The following is a 19,232-nucleotide window of genomic DNA, read 5'->3' on the forward strand; positions in this document are numbered from 1 at the left end:
AAATCTGGGAGAGACAGGCGCCAGCAGTGAGGGAAAGATGCAAACACTTGCTAACTTGAGATAATGCAGCTGGACTAAGAAGACTCGAGTTAGAGTCATTGAGGAGTGGTGGAGTCTGAGGGGAGAATGTGAAGAGAAGCATTCTTTTTTTTTGTAAGCTTTTTCCCATTACTGGTCCCCCTCAGGGGAGACTAAACTCATGAAAAAGTTACCAACTAAGTGAAGGCCTGAAAGAGGGGAATAGCAGTGACTGAAAATTCTTCCCTGTCTCTTCTTCCTTATCTCTCTGAAGCAGAAAAGTGCCAATATTTTGGGAAAATGGCAACAAAAAGTGGTGGCCTCAAGGAAAGTGGGAGAAATGGATGCAAAAAAGAAAAGAAAAAGGCCATAATCCCTGGGGAGGAGACAGGAATACCCACCAGGTCAAGAAATAGAACTGAAGGAAGGAGCAGGGATGGGGCATTTGAGAAAGCCACACTCTCATTAACACAGTCACAGTGCCTGCTTAAAACTCAGGCTTAGTCAGAAAATCAGAATACCTCTCTAGCTTCCACCATCAAGCCAGCAAACATCAAGTAGAAGTCATGTTAAAATACTGCTGTGATAGCTACAGGACTCTGAGGCACAGGCCAAAGGAAAAACCTAATACTAAGGGTAGAACAGACATTGAGAGAAACCCTTTGGCAAGCCAGTCACCACCCTAAACCCAAGGTTCGGCTAGAGGAATTTGAAGCCTGTGGTGTAGTAGGAATAGCAAGCTCAAAACCAACCCAACTCCTTAGGAGAATGATGCAACCCCCACGTTAAAGGTATAGCAGAAGAAAAGATGTGGTCATTTCCAAGCATAAAGATAGTCACCTCAGTTTCTACTGCTTAAGCAAAATGTTCAGTTTTCAACAAAATATTATGAGGCATATACAAAGGCAAAAAAAACCCAAAAAACAAAAAAACAAAAACAAAACAAAAACACTCCCCAAAGACAATTTAATTGACAGAATCATACTCACATCTAACATAGATGTTTGAGCTATCTGGAAAAGCATGTAAAATTTTAATATTTAGCTCTGGCCTAGGAAAGGAAAGTTTAGTTCCTTTTAAATTTTTTTAAATAATAAACAAATGGAACTTAGTATGATATACTTCATATGCTGCAAGCAACTGATTTTTGAACGCTACGTTGGACAGAAATATAGGGCTAAAGAAAAAAGTATCACACTGTTATCAACACAGTTAAACTAAAGAGATAGTATGGATTTTTCCAGACTGATATTTTAAGATTCATGTGGTTAGAAGGCATTTTTGAAGTTCTTTTTTTATCAAAGATCCTAATATGTTTTTTTAATTTTATTTTATTATGTTATGTTATGTGATCCTAGTATGTTTCTAACTAAAATGATATTTTTCTAAAGCTTTATAATTTTTGCTTTCTCTTCCTGTTGCCAAAGAAACAAAAAGGGTCCGAGTATTTGTGTTGGGAATTATACTTTTGTTCCTTATTACTGTGTCCATTTCCAATAAATACTTTCTTTGACATTTTTTTACCTGAGTTAGTGTTAAATTTAATGACTTGTGTTAGAATATAAGAAATTTTAGAGTTTACAAGCTACAAATATGTTATTTAATTTTGATAGAAACTCTTAAGAAAGTCAACATATTCACTTTCTTACATATAAATTCATAACATAAAAAAGACTTCAGATCAATTGTTCGTTGTTCACTAGTAATTGCTTTATTTGACAGATAGAATTTAACATCAATCAACAGTTGTAGCATTTGCGTTTTAATATAATCCTTGAAACGATAAATACATCCTTAATCAGGGTTAATGTAATACAATTACAAAATAAACGTTTGATTAGTACATCTAAATTTCAATGTAATAAGTAACTAATTAGTAAGGAAAGTGCATTTGATACATGTCTTTAGTTGAGGCCATGTCATATTACGTAGAAGAATGACAGTCATGCTGGGGAATGCTTTTTATTTAGTTCTTTGAAAAACTCAATGAATGGGATTAATAATTGAAAATTTGAAAGCAAATTATATAAACAAGTTATCTTGGAGAAATATTGCTTTTTTTCTTTCTAAATATGACATGTTTCAGTACAGATAAAACAAAATCTGATGATGATCTTTCAGAAAGAGTATATACAAAAATTAGAAGAGACCACAGTGTTCATAAAATTAATAGGATGCTGTTAACTGACTTAAGAGAGGATGGTGTTAGGGCACGTTCTGCATGGAGCACTGGGTGTTATGCACAAACAATGAATCATGGAACACTTCATCTAGAACTAATGATGTAATGTATGGGGATTAACATAAGAATAAAAAAAAAAAAAAAACATCCAGTCTGGGTCTGAGCAAGAGGTTGGTGGTGGTTGCCATGGAGCTGGCTGTGCTCCAGACCCCAGAGGACACAAGAGCCATTCTGTTGTACACTCTGTCAAGTCCCTCAACAGAAAGTAAGCAGGCCCTTCACTGCCCCTAAGAAGTGGTCCTGTGTCCCCAAGTGCAGAGCAGAGTATGTATGCAAAGGAGCAGAAGTCAAGCAGAAAGGGAACCCACTACAGCCTTATTTGAAGGAGTGATATCCCAAGTGGAAGTTCATGTTACCATAGCTGCAACTTATTACCCAGAAAATCCGTGGTCCCATCACTCAAGCAAATAAACTGCATCCTGCTGGTGAGTTTTGACATCAGTTCATACATTATGCAATAAAGATTGGAGTTGCCAAAAAAAAAAAAAAAAAAAAAGAGAGGATGGTGTTTGTGAATATGAAATTCCAGTTTAGCAAGTATAAATGGTGCATAAGCATAAAGTCACAATGGACAATGACCAGAAAAAAATGGGAGCTCTGAGGAAATTTTCTGTTACATATATGAAGCTGCTGGTTACTGGGAAACAAACTTCAACTTTTTGATTGAAATCTGACAACTCATAAGCAATGAAGGTTATTAACAGAATCTGTGAATAACAGATGGGTAACATCTCAATGAGTTTTTCTGTATTCAGCAAATACGCACCATTCCCCAGCTGCCACCCCACTTTGGTCTATATAAAGAAATAAAATTTGATACAAGTCTTTAGTGGAGGCATTTTAATTTTTACATGGAAAGGACAAAATTCTGCAGGATTAATAGGTTCTCAAAAATCTGAATAATTTTTAATAATTTGAAGTAAAAATAAAATGCATAAGCAATACCTTAGGGAGTATTTTCCCCCTTTCCAGATTTAGACTTTGTTAATGTAGATGGAAAAAAAAATGTTTTATTATGATTTTCAAGGGAGATGGAGAAGGAAAAGAATATAAGGCCATATCTGGCTAGATACTCTGTGAAACCCAGTAAAAAATGAAAATGTGTGTCCCCTTATTGAAAAACATTTAAGAATTTTAAGATGGCTGAAGGACAGCATTCAAGCTCAAGGCCCAGTGCAACTGCTCAGGTAAACATGTTCACGAACCTAGCATTAGAACCCAGGCTTAGGATGGTGAGTAGTGCAGTTTTCCTAGGGACACTAAGTATGAAGATCATGGGGATCCAAAAGAATCATTCAAAAATGATTTTCACATTTATTTGCTTGTACAAAAATTATTTTAGTCATGGAAGTAGGGGAAACAGTTCTGAAGAAATGGTAACTGAACTGATGCAAGAAAAATATTTTTAACTGAGAAAGAAAGTTAAAAACTTTCAGGAATATGCAATAGTCTTCATCAGGGCACCAAACAGGAGGCCACACAAGAGGCTTGAGAAACTGAGATAGGCCACTGTGGTTGAAGCCAAAAGAGCACGAGGAAAGGAAGGGGTTGGAGATCTGGATGGGAATGAGACAGTGCGGAGCTTTGTAGGCCAGGAGGAGGATTTTTTTCTTCTTTCAAGTGACAATAGGAGACAAGTTTCCTGCACTGAACCGCCGTAAGTATGGTGGTGATACACACTAAAATGTATTCCTAGGAGAGGATAAGCTTTGAGGTAATGTTTGAGAGTGTACTCATTTTTTAATGCTGTGTAACAGACATAATTTAAAACCACACCTATTTATTACCTCACAGTTTCCTTGGGTCAGAAGTCTGAGCATAGCCTAATTGGATTGTCTGCTCAGTGTCTCACTAGACTAACTCCCAGGTGTTGGCTTGGCTGCATTTGTATCTGGAGGCTCTCTTGGAATCCACTTATTTTCAGGCACATTCCGATTGTTAGCAGAATTTGCTTCCTTCTGACTGTATGGCTGGGGGCCCTGGTGTTTTGTAGTCTGCCCATTGGAGAGCCACCTTCAGTTCCTAAAGACGCCATGTATATAGCTCCTTGCTTGGTCCTTCCTGCACACGGCCCCTTACTTCATCAAGCCAACAAGGAGAATCTCTTGCCTATGGCCCACTCCCCCTTTTAAGAGGGCTTTCATCTAATTAAGAGGGCCCATTCAGGATAATTTCCCTTTTGATTAACTCAAAATCATCTGATGTGGGTTCTTTGTTACATTTTCAAAATGCTTTCAGCTTTGCCATATTCTGTTGGCTAGAAACAAATCACAGGTCTGTCCACACTCAAAGGGAGAGAATATATAAGACATGAACACCAGGGGAAGGACTTATGGGGGCTATCCTAGGGTCTTTCTGCCACAGTGAATTCGTATTCGATATATGAAATGTAAGGTATCTTTCAGGGGTGAAGATGGAAACTTCTTTCTTATACAACCAAAACTCAGAAAAAGGTTTGAGCTTGAAATAGAAATTAAAGGCCATCTGTGAATTTTAAAAATATATATGTATATTTCCTAGGAAGAAAATAAGGACTGAAAAGATGAGAGACCTTCGAGTTGAGCCTTACAATAATCAAGACTGAATGAAACTGAAAATGAGGTCAAGAAGGAAGACCTTAAGAAGAGAGAGGGAAGCCAAGACAGTGCTTTAGCACAGGAGCTAAAGGGGAGAGTGGTTTAAGGAGGGGAAGAGGTCTGTGGTATTAATGTTGCAGAGAGGTCAGTAACGTTAGCACTGAAAATTCCTATTTCGTATCGACGTGTGGAGGTCATTGATGTCAGTATCAAGTTATCTTAGTGGAACGATGGAGCCAGTTTGAAATGGAATGTGCTTGGAAGAGAACAGGAGGTGAGAATATAGACCGCAGTGCTGTCAACTCTGGCAGAAGCTTAGCAGTCAAATAAAGAAGAGAGATCAGATGATAGGTGGACAAGGATATGGGGTTAAGGATTTTTTTTTCTTCTTGGTCTTAATGAGAATGTTGAGTGTGTCTAAAAGGACCCTGTTAAGAAGAGGTTGTACAGCTGACCATTAACAACAAGTGTTTGAAATACTCAGGTCTGCTTGCACAAATTTTTTTTTCAATAAATTCAGTACAGAACTATCAATGTATTTTCTCTTCTTTAAGATTTTCCTAATAACTTTTTCTGTTCCCTAGCTTACTTTATTGTAAGAATACAGTATATAATACATATAACATACAAAATACATGTTAACTAACTGTTTATGTTATGGGTAAGGCTTCTGGTCTGTAGTAGGCTATTAGAAGTTCAGTTTTGGGGGAGTCAAAAGTTGTACTAGATTTTCAATGGCATAGGGGATCAGTGCCCTAACCCTCACATTGTTCAAGAGTCAACTGTATATACAAGAGATAAAAGGGATAATTGAAATAATGTAGTTCTGGAGATGTTAGATGAACTGGGATTTTAAGCACAGTTAGGAGGACTGCTATTAGGAGGGCCAGGTCCTCTATTGTATCTATGAAGTAGGACAAGGAAGAGTATAGATAATAGAATTTTTGGATATTTTGTAGTTGAGCCACCTAAAAGTTCTTATCTAATGGTTTCTTTTTTTTTTTTTTTAAAGATTTTATTTATTTATTTGAGAGAGAGAATGAGATAGAGAGAGAGCATGAGAGGAGGGAGGGTCAGAGGGAGAAGCAGACTCCCTGCTGCGCAGGGAGCCTGATGTGGGACTTGATCCTGGGACTCCAGGATCATGACCTGAGCCGAAGGCAGTCGCCTAACCAACTGAGCCACCCAGGCGCCCTAATGGTTTCTTTCTTTCTTATGTCTTTCTAAATTTATTCTGTGAACAAGGAAACAAGGTTATTTCTTGGCAGGAGTGGAGTTGAGAAACTTGAGGAGAGTCAATAATATTTGAAAATGTGATTGCAAAGCCCAAGAAAGAGAACAAATATACCAATAGCCATTTTGGGGATTCTTTTTAAAGCTGATGCTGCTGGGACTATTATGGAACCATTTTGTATGTTTCCTCCATGGTGCTCACCTTGATATATTTATAAATATAGAAGATTCTTTAGATTTTTTGAGAATAATTTATCAAAATGTAAAAAAGAATGTTAGTCTCTCATTATTATTGGGATCTGGTCAAGTGTACCTTGTGCTTCTACAACATTGGTATCAGATAGCTAGATGCATTTCAGCTTGTTGAGTAACAGCTGCCTTCACAATAAATTCTGAATCTCTTACTTTGATCTATAGAGCCTTGGACAACTTGTTTTGGGCCAATGTCTCCATCTTCATTCTCGTCCCTATATCCGGGTTGGCTTCGCTCCAGCATCGTGCCTTTCTATACAAATCAAGCTTCTTGCCTCGGGAACTTTGGATAGGTTATTCCCTTTTTTGTTTTGTTTTGTTTTTCAAGGAACATTTAATAACAAGGTAGATAACATATACTTATCTCACATGGTAATTTTATATCACTGAAGCTAAAGCAAAACATCCTTTTCATTGGGTAAAAACGGCCTGCTTAATGTGTGTACACTGCAGTGCAATTTAAAAAAATACTGTAATTTCAGAACTTCAGAATTTGTCAGTGTTCTCTTTTTTTCATATGGGAAAAGAAAATGCTTTTGAAAATTATTTGAGGCTTGGACAAAAATCCCGTCGCTATATTCTTAGGATCACTCTGTGGAGTCTTCATGATTTGGATGACATGAGGGAAGCTTCAAATTCAACCTTTTAAAGAAGACATTCCAGCTAGCATGATCTCATCAACCAGGAGTATGTTGGTGGCAATCACAGTGCAGGAGTGAAGCAGCTGTTTCTTTACACAGTAGTTATCCCATAGGCCCACTTCGGCTGCTACCGTTGGCTCACCTGTGTTTAAGTCCACCCCCACAAGCTGACCTGATTCTGAATGTTCTGCTTGAACTTTAGTGTTTCCTGAAGGTCAAAAGCAGAGTTCTGAGCAAGTACCTTGGGAATAATGAGTAATGCATCAGCAAACGCTTGAACTCCCAGTGGAGCCCTGCCCTTTACACTGGGCTTGTACTTAATCAAGGCTTCTGCCATTGCCACTTCCACTGCACCTGCACCCGGAACCACACAGCCATCATCAATAGCATCTTTAACAGCCCTCAAGCCATCTCTTATTACATCTTTGATTTGAGTGAGTGTGTGCTTATTTGGTCCTTTGATCAATAATGTGACAGAGCGAGGATTGTTACATTTCTCAAAGAAAGTGAATTTCTCTTCTCCCAATGTATATTCATAGACAAGTCCTGCATATCCCAAACAATCAGGATTTAGGTCATCAAAGGAATTTAGAGCTACTCCACTGCAAGCAAGAGTCAGCCTTTCCATAGTTCTCCTTTTAGCTCTATGCAGAGCTACTATACCTTCTCTTGCAAGAGCATCTGAGGAAGAGGGGTCAATTCCCTTTTGGTTAATAACAATGAATCCTTTATCTGAATCACCACGGACTTTCTTTTTCAGTTCTATTATTTTTTTAACTCTATCTTCAATGAATTTCCTTTCAGCTTTTACAAGTTTCTCTCTCTCTTCTGCACTCTTGTAAAAAAACCCAGAATTCACTTCTGTTTTCTCATATTCTAATGACACATTGCATGTCTTCTACTCTTTTTTTCATATCCTGATGCCATGCCCCATGGCCCAAAACAAGACCTCTGATTAAGCTTGTATCAGTTTCAGATTTATGTTTCATCTCCATGATCTCAACCATGAGGAGGTCGATAGGTTCATCTTGTTTTTTAATGGCCAAAATGGAGTCCACTATAGCCTCTGTTAAGACATCAGCAAGTTCAGCATGCACTTTAGTACGTAGAGATGTTCTGGCCACATCTATAAGTGTTTCCCTGTCCATTTCTTTGCTTACTTTGACTTGTTCCAAAAACTGAAGTGCCTTTTCCTTTGCAGCTTCAAATCCTTCTGTTGTTATTCTGGGATGAAGACCTTCCGAAATGTAGAGATCCACCTGCTTCAGTAGCTCTCCAATGATTAGAACATTGGAAGTGGTACCATCACCAGTTATGTCATCTTGGGCTGTTGCTACTTTGGCTGTTAAGGAGGCTGTTGGGTGTTGAATTTGCATTTCATGAAGCAGCACATTGCCATCCTTAGTAAGCTTGATGTCTCCAGCACCAGAAACAAGAAGCTTCATGGTGCCCTTAGGCCCCAAGTTGGTCCTCAGCACGTCCTGCTGGCCCTGGGCCGTGCTGATGTTCACCGCCAGCGCCGCCTGGGCTCGGGCCACCTCAGCATTGGGTTTCAGGGTCTTCACGGCTGCCATAGCTAACCAGCACAGGAAGAGGAGGAGAGCCGGCTTGCGGAGGGCCCAGAGCCCGCTCAGCGTGGCCAGGAGGCATTTGCTGCCCCGGTCTTCTGGACTAGGTTATTCCCTTTTCTGATATACTCTTCACTCAGACCTTCACTCTTTCCCTGGCTCTTCATAAGGTTGTATCCTTCTTAATCTTGAGATATCACTGTAAGCCTCCCTCTCAGAAACCCCTTCTATGACTGCATTATTTAAGGTAACCATGTCCACCCCATGCTTTCAGCTGTTCTCTATCACATTACTTTGCCTGTTTCAGAATACTAACCAAAAGTTGTTCTTATTTATTGGGTTTTGTGTGAACATTAGTTTTTTTTTTCCCCACCAAAATTTAATCCCCCAAAGGGCAGCTATCTTCTTGTTTTCTTCTTATTGTTCCTTGTCTTGCTCCTTTCATGAATGGGGGGGTGGTTTCTACATACTTGTGTATAGTTAGGTTCTTAGGTGTGAGTCTGTGTGGCTTATGTTCTAAAATATGCAGAAAGATGGACATTACTTAGAGTCAAGAATAGTATTCCATTTCCCTAAAAATTGTGGTGTCCGAGACCAACCCCCTCTACCATCTCTCAAAATCCCAACACAGCCAGTTTTTCTTCAGAAAAGCATTGAATCGGATCACTGTTTCTTGGTTTGAATACAAAATAAACTTTATGGCTTGGGCATAAAAAAAACATAACTGTAAGAGAAATATGTCTTAATATACCAAAAATACGCTGAATGAACATTCAGGAGTGCAGCAAGATGCTTACACTGTGAAAAGCACATGGGAATTGAAACAGAGGAAATAGCAGATTCATGAGTCCCATCTCATACAGATTTGGGGGAATCAGATCATAAATTAAAAGGTGGCAAAATTCTACAAGCTAAATTTCTTATTCTCTTTTGTACTTTATTTTTGTTTTACTTTTCTGCTTTTAAAACACATATAGTTAAATTTATGTAAAAATGTTCATTCTTCTTTCCCCAGTGTAGTATGTGATTATCAAATTAAATAGATAAAGATAAGTGGCTTTAAGTACCTTTGTGGAAGGATTAAGGTAATTTCTACCATATACACTTACCTTCCTGAGGAGGACCTTAGACCTCTCTTTCAGTCAGTATGCTGTGAGTCTGAAAACTGGCTCCAGTTGGCAAACTGAGCACAGGATTGTGAGTTTCCATTAGAGAAGCTGACCTTGCCTTCTGCTCACCCTTCTTTCATCTCATTTGATTATAAATATTAAGCAACACCCTGTTACATCTATGCTTATCTCTCTCTGTCCCTTATGGACATTAGCCATCTTCATGGATTCCTGAAGATCAGGTCACCCTGGACTTTATGCTGCTGACCTTGCTATTTTTATGGGGGTAATGACTTCTACCTTACTTCTGATGCTGAAGTACTGCCAACTGGATGGGGAAATTGAGGCACTCTGAAGGGAAATTAGATCGTTTTTGGAGAGTCAAGGAAACTTCATGTTATTTGAGACTTAAAGGGTGAACAGATTGGAAATTTAATCCACAGGACTCCTCTTGAATAAGAACAGGTTAGTAGAGAGGTTACTCAGATCTTTACTAAGCTTTACTAAGCTTTCTAGTATGAGGTATTGTCATGTACTCTGGAAACACTCTGTGCTTTTCATGAAAAGTATGTTCATTGTATATTCTTGTTCATTACCATCTACCCTTAATTCTTCTCTTAAGCAGTTTGCACTACATTATAAGCCACATACATATCTATCTATCTATCTATCTATCTATCTATCTAGAGATAAATAAACCAGTATTAGTTTACATTTTTAATGAATTCTGTCATATTCTAATACATGAGAAAATAGTTGCCATCATTAAAGTTATTTTTAACAAATTAGTATCTCCTTTGTAGGAATTACAATTCTTAAATCTTTAAATAGGAGAATGTTTATATTTATGTGAAAATGATATGCCAATAGTGTGAATGCTGTGCATTTATACTTTGTTAGTCTTTAAAAGTCAAATGTAAGGGGAATACTTTAGCAGCAGGTCATGTCGGCACCGATATTTGCATTTTTTTTATTAGGTAGCTTTCTGAAATTTCAAGTATCAGATTGTCACTATTCAAATGTTTTCTCTATGCCAAAAAAAGTTCTTATTTTCCTCTTTTATATTGCTAAGATTTTTTTAATTCGAGATAAAATTTGAATAGGCAGAATATGTCTGCCAACTCAAACTTATATTAGATTTGAATCTACATTTTAAAATATGTGTGAGTTGTTAAGCAAAAGCCTATCGGATCTTAAAAAAAAAAAAAAAAGCCTATCAGATCTCTGTTGCAGTAGAAGAAAGGGGAAAGAAATGGGAAGGAATAAATATATACAGAGTCAAGTTTAGTCGAATAATTCATTTCTCAAGCTTAGAACTTTTTTAAAATATGTGCCTGCCAATCTATTGAAAACTTGCATATACTTGGTGCAGAATATTCTTAGAATTAAGTTGTCCTTTATCGTGGTGCTTTTAAAGGGTAAATATGAGCCAGTCCATGTAAAATATATTGCACATAGCATCACAGAGACATATATGCATATATGATTGTTCCTTATTAAATGTAAGCTTCATTTAAATTCAAATCTGACAATTTACTGTGATTTATGGTCTAGATTTCTGAGCAATTTAATATGTATTGTTATTCATAAAATGCACACATACTAATAAAAAGGAAACTAATTCTTGGAAGAAAGATAAACAGCAATTGCTAACATGGCATTTAAATTCATGAAGTAGAGAAATGGAGAAATGATTATGATTGATGATAAACTGTAAAAGCAAAAATATTATTAAACCCCAGGACTTTAACTCAAAAATTATGCAGGCATAGTAAAGGGGAAAAAGATTTTCAAGGTTACAGTATTCCAGAGTTTTATTAAAGAAAAATGTAGTGGATTATATTACCAAAAATTATTTTTTAGATATTACAATACAGTTGAAATGACTTCATACATATTTATTTTATAGTCGAATTTAAGTAGGTCATTCATAGAAAACAGTTATGTATCTGCTGAAAAGCTAGGAAAACTCAAGTGTTGCAATCTGTCAGGTCTATCAAAGAGCTAATGGAAACAGAAATTTCAAACGCGTGTGACCTATTGAGATCCTCTATGAAGAGAAAATCAAGATGGTTCCATTCTTTACATTTCATTTATGCTTAAGACCTCACATCATTTCAGAAATCACTCACACTGGTGGTGATGCCTTCTCTCTAGAAAGAATTCACTCCCTCATGTGTGGGAGGGTGTTATCTTCAATGAGGGAGGAAGACAAACTCTTAAGTAACACACTCTAAGGCTCAAAAGTAGGCTTACATCATGAATAGAGGTGAGAAGCCACTCACCACAGGAAACTGATACAGATAGAAGCAGAGGGCAAGGGACGTGGGAGCAGACTTATTCCACCAAAGAATTCTGTCATTTGACAAAAAGAAAAAAAATTTTTGTAGTCTTCTTATAAGTAGACTTTTCCAACTGCATTTTCTTGGTGGTGATTTTTAGAAGAGCAACAGTAATAATATTGTTTTAACTCTATGCTTATTTTCAAAATTTAAGCCAGTAATATCAAGTATTAACCATTCCCATAAAAACTTCAATATTTTTGCCTCACATAAAATGCCTAAATACTCCCTAATATTTTTAAGTGGATTTTAAAGTGACTTGCTTGGTTGCAAGGGTAGGGATTCATAAATGGGTAAGTTTTAAAAATGTAAGAACTATTTTTACACTGCTAAAAAGATTTCTGTAGCACTAATTGGGATACACTGGTTTGGGCAATGCCCCTTATAATGTTCTCCATTAGCCCTTGCTAGACTTCAGTCTGGATGGTTTGTAGGCAAGTAACTAATCCCACCACAAATTCCGTATCAAAAGAAAACTAAGAACCAAAATATCTTGAGTTTCCAACAATTCCTTCTTAAGTACACAGGTGTTTCATTGAATAGTTCCCTTATCACAAATCCTAATATCTGACCCACGAAAGCAAAAATAAAATGAATGTGCCCAGGTGAGGGTGCAGGAAAGGACTCTGTTTTTGTAACATCTTCTGAAGGAAAGCCTGTGTTGGCCTCTCCCACTTCTATAATTAAGATGTTAGAAATATTTATGTTTTGACAAAACATGGACATACTGCCAAAGTGGAAGGGCACACATTTAATTTGTCTTTTAGGGAGGGTCATTTGATTTGCATTCATCTATCAAAATTGTATAGTTTATGTCTTTTTACTAGTAGAGATCAGCTAATTGATATATACAATCAGTTCGATTCCTTTATTAAAAACCCCCTTGAACAGAGTTTCTCTACATTTTGATAGTCTAGTTTCCTCTGGCAAAGCCTCACTTTTTATGGGCATGGTGGTAAATTTATGTCAGCTTCTGGATAAGCCTATTAGAATTCTGGGCTTTTTTGACTTTTTAGCATTTATTTTCAATTTCTGTGCTGTTTGGATGCTGATAACAGTAGAACAGCATTCCTACTGAAGATATTGATTTAAATTTTAAAACATCCATTGAATGTCTTGTGTTCATTCTGTTACTGTTGAGGTTATAAGCAGAGTTATTAAAACATGAGAAATATTAATATTGATTCCTCTTTGTTAAAGAGGTTAATTTTTCACAATTTTTTTTCCAAGAAAAGGAATCTTAAGTAAAGGCTTTTATATTTAGGAGACATTATATGGATAGCTATCCCTCTATTAAGAAAACAGAATTCAGGGCGCCTGGGTGGCTCAGTTGGTTGGGCGGCTGCCTTCGGCTCGGGTCATGATCTTGGAGTCTCTGGATCGAGTCCCGCATCGGGCTCCCTGCTCGGCGGGGAGCCTGCTTCTCCCTCTGACCCTCCCCTCTCTCATGTGCTCTCTCTCTCTCATTCTCTCTGTCTCAAATAAATAAATAAAATCTTAAAAAAAAAAAAAAAGAAAAGAAAACAGAATTCATAGCTCTCCCTGTCTTCCCCATACCTATGTTTCTCACTCATGGCCTGCAGAAAATTGCCTTGCCTTTTAAGGAAGAAGAATGGTATAGGAGAAAGGATACATATTTGAAACCAAAATGAGAACCAAAACAATCTGTGTCGAAGTCATTTAGATAAGACTGTAGACCACCCATGTCAACCTCACTTGGTTGTTTTTTCCAATAAATCTTTTCCAGAGAAAGATAGATGGTAAATTAATGAATAATTTCACTGGTTTAAAAATTACCTACAGATCAATTTGTGTGAGACAATTTACTCACCAGCGCGAATAGTGTAATTTACTTATTAAGGCTTACAGTCGAGACCCCTATGTCTCTGTTTCCACCAATCCTAAACCATTATTCTAGGAGCTTTGCCCTCCTGTCATACCATTTCTTGTCTTGTTAGTCTGTCTCTAAGCCATTAGAAGCTAGATCACAAACCTGAGGCATTGCTAAGACTCTCTGGAGGTGGTATTCTCCCTTACTCCAGAGCTTCTTTAGATTTGGTTTATTAATAGGCTGTCTGGTAGTATTTGGGGAGATTCAAACAGACAGACAAACCAGACCAATACCAAATCCAGAAAGCAAACCTGTGTTCAGGTTCTAGCTTACTGTTATGGACTGAATGTTTGTAACCCCCCAAAGTCATATGTTGAAACCATAACCCCAAATGTGACTGTATTTGGAGGTAGGGTCTTTACCTATGGAAGTAATTGAGGTTAAATGAAGTTGTAGGCGTAGGGACCTGATCTGAAGTGAGTAGCATTCTTATAAGAATAGATACGAGACAGCTCTCTCTCTCCCTTACATGGGATGACACAGGGAGAAGGTGACCATCTGCAAGCCAGAAAGAGAGATCTTACCAAAACCCAACCGTGCTGCTACCCTGACTTCAGACTTCCAGCCTCTAGAACTGTGAGAAAATACATTTCTGTTGTTTAAGCCCTTAGTTTGTGGTATATTGTAGTGGCTGTCCAAGCTGACTAAGGCATTTCCTAAGGAGCTAAATAGATGATCATTGGCAGGTTGTTTAATCCCTTGAATCACAGTTTTTTTTTATTTATGATTTATAGATAAGTACACTGCTCTGCATATTCTGCAAAAATTTAGTGGCATTAAGTGGCAATGTATTTTAAAAAGCTTTTCAGGAAGTAATGTACTTTGTAAATGTTGGTAGTTATGGTTTCACCATTATTTTTAAATTCTGGTTGTGATTGTAGCTATCAGAATGGACTAATCTGGCTTCCCTGATTATTAAAAAAATAATTGTCTCTTTTTACTTTGTTTTGGAAAATTAGCTTTGCTCAAAAGCAAATTAAGAAATAAGAAAACACAATGTTGGGAGGCAATTCTTCATGACTATTTTCATATTCATGGTCAAGGCTTTGTGAGTGCAGAGCACTGACAAAATTGGTTAAAGGATGAACAAACGGTAAACAGGCATTGGAAGCTAGAGATAGGGCATTGCCTTAAAGCTTTACCACCCCCTGAGCTCTTTTCAAAGCAGTGAAACTAGGGATCTTCTTCTCCCCTCCCCAGAGCAAAAGTGTCTCCCTCCAGAGGGGAGGACACGTGAATGTACCAGCCTGAGCTCCGACTCATAATTTCGGGGTTCTTTCCTGTGGTGTAACGGCATTCCGTGTACAGTGTAACACGAGGCTCTTCCCACAGGGCACCCTGGGGATTGTGTCCGGGGAGCTGCCACCAAGAGGCCCTGTGAGTCTGTATTAAACAGTGTTCTCTGATCCAGGGGTTCTTATGAGAATACACACACACACAAGCGCACATCCCTAAATACAAATACACACACAGCTGCTGCTTTGCATCATGACTAAGGTATGCACAAATTTAGTTTTACTAGTTTTATAAGATAACAGCTGTCCCCCAACAACATGGTTCAAGTTCCAGTTGGCATAGCAACTCCAAGTGCTTTTAGAAGTCCCTGCCTGCTAGCTCTTCATTTAACACATCACTGTGTAAATTAGATGCCCATCATCATGAGTGACCAGTCACTTCCCTTCTTCCAAAGTCGGCCAGGGATTGGTCACTGTGTATCTGCTACTCAGTTCACAGACGAACAGCATGGCATGCACTTGTGCTGCCTTCGAGGCATTCGTGATAGACTCATGTGATGTTTTACAAAAATGGATAATCAGAAAAAGGAATTGGCCTATTCAGGCTCAGCAAGGAAATTAAAGGTGATGATGTTAGAAGTGGAACTCTAACCGAATAGGGATGATACTGTTGCATTTGAGACACTAGACATACGGCCAGAAGAGCAAGACAAGGAAGATGTCCCAGAGGAAGTGACACTGGTGAAGAAAAAACAAAACAAAACAAAAAAATCTTTACACTATAGGAACTCTCAGAAATATTTCATGACATTAAAAATACAAAGGATAAAATGTGAGAATGTGATCCAAACTTAAAAAGGAGTATGACAATTTGTCAAGGCATAGAAAAGATGCTCATTACAAACTCTAAGCTATAGGACTATTCGCAGTCCCACACTACCATGCAAAGCGAGGACTGCCTATATATAAATGTAACAGATGAAATCATATAAACAAGATGCATGAAATATAAGACTGCTTCTACACTGACAGTCACAACTTAGAACCCTCCTGTCATGTAATGTTCCAAGTGCGAACTGAGATTTGTTTCACTATCAGAATTTAGAATTCTGTATTTTTTTTCTGCAGTATTCCTTATAAGAGCTAAACTTTCACTGTTGTGCCCTTTCAAAAAATTTCATAATTCCCCAGTTGACTTTCCAAGCAACTAACCCTGGGCTGTATGTCTGGGTCTTTTTCAGACTTAGAACCCAAATATCTCATTTATATCTGGCTAAGGTTTTCAAATCTCTCATTTCTATAGGACTGTAAAATTTCCCTTGTGGAATTTCAACAATAAGATTTACAGTGCCCACTTACCTTTAATATTTGGTAAATAAAACATGCATATTTTAAGGGGTGTTTTTCATTCAGGTATTGAACTTGCCCATTATTTTAAATGCTCTCTGGATTTTGAGGATTCTGTATATTTGATAGCCTGTGTTTGCTATTTTAAGATAACTATGCTGCCAAAAAACAGTTCTGAAGCAAAATGAGTTATCAGAGAGCTAAAAGGTATACCCTGAGTTACTCTGTATCTGATTAGGCCACGACGACGTTGCACTCTGTTCAGTTTTAAGAAGTCTCTTACAATTTCTGCTCCCACTGTAAACTTTCCAGCTATCATGATTCTTCTAAAAGTGGCAGAGGGAGCCACTGGAACAATAGAGAAAAGAGGAAATAAAGCATGTCATGGTCATGGAAAGCCATTGCCTTATGGCTTAGCCAAGGACTTTAGTCACAGTCTCCTACTGACTTGACTTGTGACCCTGCAGAAGTCTCCTGATCTGTCTGGGAATAGTTTCCTCTTATGTAAAAAGGAACGTATTCACCTGAATGGCCTCAAATGCATGTACAGCCTTATAAGCATCATAAGCCTATGAGGTTATAGCAAACACGTGAGAAGTCTTCTAAAGTCTAAAAGAAAAAATAAATTCAAAATGCTGACATGATAGAAAAACTTGCTTGTGTTATTTTCCAAAAAGTGCAATGTAGTACTTATCTTGCTTAACATGTTGACAGTTCTTCAAATACTTGGACGAACAAGACTGCATACCTTCTAAGGCTCTACAAACTAAATGGTACCAGAGGTTATCTAGGGTCAATTCACTGTCAAGTTAACTTCTTTGCTTGCTTAAACTTCTCTTGTACATGGGACCTGGAATAGAACCAAACACAGCTTGCCTGCCATTTTTAATAGATTTTTCTGTGCTTGTTCACTAGATAAATTAACAAGTAAAGATTGTGCCCTTGGTTCTTTTCTTTTTTTTTTTTTTCTTTTCTTTTCTTTTCTTTTTGGATATATTCTCCACCACATCCTACTCAGAGCTATAAATAATTTCATAAACCAAGTCCAATCACATCACTAGCCCCCTCCCCCCACAAACATATTAATTTTCATTTCTGTGAACTTGACAGTTACTCTCATTGTCTAGAATTACAAACTCTTTCCATTCAAATACCGCCCGTCCTTAAAACCTCAGTGCAAGCCCATGTACGGTAAGAAATGCTTTTTACATATGCACATGCACACACACACACACACACACACACACACTTCCTTCAGCAATATTCTTTTACATTCTCTTCAAAATTATTAACATTTTTCCTAGTCTAACATAAAGTGATATCTCATTTGTTCTAATTTGCATCATTTTTCTCACCCACGTTTTTCATCTATAAACTTCCTAATTCATAGTATTTGTTAATCTTAAAATGGATTTCATGACATTTTCCTCATTGGTTTGAAAGAATTATTTTTTATTCTTTTATATTCTTGTCAGTTTTATACATTACAAATATGACTGCGCAGTTACTTATCTTTTAACTTTGTTCAAAGTGTACTCAATTAAACAGAAATCCTTTAATTATACATGTTTAAGTCCATTTTTTCCCTACCTCTATGTAACAAAAACATTACTCTTTATTTTCTGATATTGATAATTTTGCCTGTGATCTTTAAACCATTACCCTGTGTGAAATTTTTATATGTAGGCATAAAGTGACAGTCATTTTTATCTTTGGAAATCAGTTTTCTGCGCATTATTTTCCAAAAAGTTCAGCTTTTCCAGTGACTTTATTGTTGTTGTTAAATTTTTATTATAAAATTTCTAAAAACAAACAAACAATAGTGCAGTGGATCTTTTGTACCTATTACTTAGCTTCAACAATTATCAATATGTGAACAATCACTTATAGATTCTGCCCTCAGTTACTCAGCTCTCACAGTTCCCTCATATCTTAGGGTAAATCCTAGACCTTATGTCATTTTATCCATAGTAAGTCAGGATTTATAAAAACATATTTTTAGGAGATAAGTTTTAAAATCTCATTAAACTACTATGATTATATCTAATATTATCTCATATTGAGTCATTGTTCATGTTTTTTCAAATGCCTCACACATTTTTGTAATTTACATTTAGTTTGTTTAAGCCACGTTAAACAAAAGCCCTACATTTTACATTTTATTGATGAACTATTTAAGTCCTTTAATATCTATAACATATTTTCTGAAGAAATGAAGTCATTGACTGCATAGACTTTCCTTACCCTGGATTTTGTTTCATGCACCACTATTTAATATGTCCATCTATTCCTTATATTTTCTACAAACTGGCAGTTAAATTTAAAAGCTTTGTTCTTTTAAGCATAGGTTCTTTAAGCATAAGTTCACTTTTGACCAGAATATTGTCTAGGCTTTGGTTTATATCTCCTGTTGCGTATCACCAGCAGGCAAAATATGTCTCTTTTGATAACGTTAAGATCAATCACTGTGGCGAACCTGTTCCATGCATTATGAAATTCCTCATTTTTAACATTTTTTTCTAAGGGAACAGTGAAAAATATACTCCAAGTGTGGCTTCCTCACACCTTACTCAGGATACACATTTTGGTAGAGAGAGAGAGAAGGGAATGAAGAAGGGACAAGCCAATGAGGGAGAAGAAATTTAAAAATAGATTAACAATATGACCAACAGATATGATCAGGCTAACAAGAAAAAGTGACAAAAATGATTATTAAGTATGCAAAACTAACTAGGTTGCCTATCATATTGATATACATTTGAATAAGATTGATAATTT

General features: G+C 37.0%; 1 pseudogene; it reads right to left on the reverse strand.

Moving 5' to 3' along the window:
- Nucleotides 1-6,636: 6,636 nt before the first annotated feature.
- On the reverse strand, nt 6,637-8,551 carry LOC102744387 (T-complex protein 1 subunit zeta pseudogene; annotated as a pseudogene).
- Nucleotides 8,552-19,232: the final 10,681 nt, after the last annotated feature.

Source organism: Leptonychotes weddellii, chromosome 1 (assembly GCF_054177405.1).
Source record: "Leptonychotes weddellii isolate Sample4059 chromosome 1, ASM5417740v2, whole genome shotgun sequence".
Classification (NCBI taxonomy): Eukaryota; Metazoa; Chordata; class Mammalia; order Carnivora; family Phocidae; genus Leptonychotes; species Leptonychotes weddellii.